General features: G+C 47.4%; 1 non-coding gene across 1 annotated transcript; it reads right to left on the bottom strand.

The window, feature by feature from the left end:
- Window positions 1-259: 259 nt before the first annotated feature.
- Window positions 260-333, bottom strand: TRNAS-CGA (transfer RNA serine (anticodon CGA)). The gene has a single exon. It is a non-coding gene; the product is annotated as a tRNA-Ser (tRNA).
- Window positions 334-2,008: the final 1,675 nt, after the last annotated feature.

The following is a 2,008-nucleotide window of genomic DNA, read 5'->3' as shown; positions in this document are numbered from 1 at the left end:
ACTGTGCGAGAGCCCTCTTATGCTACCTATGGCATCAAGACTGCCAGAAACGAGACCCTCTTTAAGCTATTAGCAGACAAGTTAAAGGAAATGAGGGGCCCGTTTGACAAATTTATGAAGGGAGCCAACAGTGACCGAAACCAAGGTGCATAGGGGAACGTTATTTTTTTTAATGTGTTATGCTTATCAGTGGGATAATTACTTAGATTAATAAATCGCTTAAAGAACATTACTTATAAAGCAGCAGAAAAAACAACCATGTCGCCGGTGGGATCCGAACCCACGACCTCCGAATATCGCGTCCGGTGCTCTTACCAACTGAGCTACGGCGACGGCTGTCCAATCTGCTGCTCTCGTGGGTATTTATGTTTACTGGGTGTAAGCGAGCCTTGAGAGTGTTCACCAGCGTCACCCTCGACCATAGCGGCGGACGTAGCACGTCCTGTAATACCGCGAGCGTGACGTAGAACGTCATCTAACGTCGAGGGCGGAAACTGTGCGAGAGCCCTCTTATGCTACCTATGGCATCAAGACTGCCAGAAACGAGACCCTCTTTAAGCTATTAGCAGACAAGTTAAAGGAAATGAGGGGCCCGTTTGACAAATTTATGAAGGGAGCCAACAGTGACCGAAACCAAGGTGCATAGGGGAACGTTATTTTTTTTTAATGTGTTATGCTTATCAGTGGGATAATTACTTAGATTAATAAATCGCTTAAAGAAAATTACTTATAAAGCAGCAGAAAAAACAACCATGCCGCCGGTGGGATCCGAACCCACGACCTCCGAATATCGCGTCCGGTGCTCTTACCAACTGAGCTACGGCGACGGCTGTTCAATTTGCTGCTCTCGTGGGTATTTATGTTTACTGGGTGTAAGCGAGCCTTGAGAGTGTTCACCAGCGCCACCCTCGACCATAGCGGCGGACGTAGCACGTCCTGTAATACCGCGAGCGTGACGTAGAACGTCATCTAACGTCGAGGGCGGAAACTGTGCGAGAGCCCTCTTATGCTACCTATGGCATCAAGACTGCCAGAAACGAGACCCTCTTTAAGCTATTAGCAGACAAGTTAAAGGAAATGATTGGCCCGTTTGACAAATTTATCCCACCGGCGGCATGGTTGTTTTTTCTGCTGCTTTATAAGTAATTTTCTTTAAGCGATTTATTAATCTAAGTAATTATCCCACTGATAAGCATAACACATTAAAAAAAAATAACGTTCCCCTATGCACCTTGGTTTCGGTCACTGTTGGCTCCCTTCATAAATTTGTCAAACGGGCCCCTCATTTCCTTTAACTTGTCTGCTAATAGCTTAAAGAGGGTCTCGTTTCTGGCAGTCTTGATGCCATAGGTAGCATAAGAGGGCTCTCGCACAGTTTCCGCCCTCGACGTTAGATGACGTTCTACGTCACGCTCGCGGTATTACAGGACGTGCTACGTCCGCCGCTATGGTCGAGGGTGGCGCTGGTGAACACTCTCAAGGCTCGCTTACACCCAGTAAACATAAATACCCACGAGAGCAGCAGATTGGACAGCCGTCGCCGTAGCTCAGTTGGCAAGAGCACCGGACGCGATATTCGGAGGTCGTGGGTTCGGATCCCACCGGCGGCATGGTTGTTTTTTCTGCTGCTTTATAAGTAATTTTCTTTAAGCGATTTATTAATCTAAGTAATTATCCCACTGATAAGCATAACACATTAAAAAAAAATAACGTTCCCCTATGCACCTTGGTTTCGGTCACTGTTGGCTCCCTTCATAAATTTGTCAAACGGGCCCCTCATTTCCTTTAACTTGTCTGCTAATAGCTTAAAGAGGGTCTCGTTTCTGGCAGTCTTGATGCCATAGGTAGCATAAGAGGGCTCTCGCACAGTTTCCGCCCTCGACGTTAGATGACGTTCTACGTCACGCTCGCGGTATTACAGGACGTGCCACGTCCGCCGCTATGGTCGAGGGTGGCGCTGGTGAACACTCTCAAGGCTCGCTTACACCCAGTAAACATAAATACCCAC

This window comes from Amblyomma americanum, chromosome 6, assembly GCF_052857255.1.
Source record: "Amblyomma americanum isolate KBUSLIRL-KWMA chromosome 6, ASM5285725v1, whole genome shotgun sequence".
Classification (NCBI taxonomy): Eukaryota; Metazoa; Arthropoda; class Arachnida; order Ixodida; family Ixodidae; genus Amblyomma; species Amblyomma americanum.
Note: the sequence above shows the minus strand (reverse complement) of the source record. Positions and strands in the feature narration are given on the sequence as shown.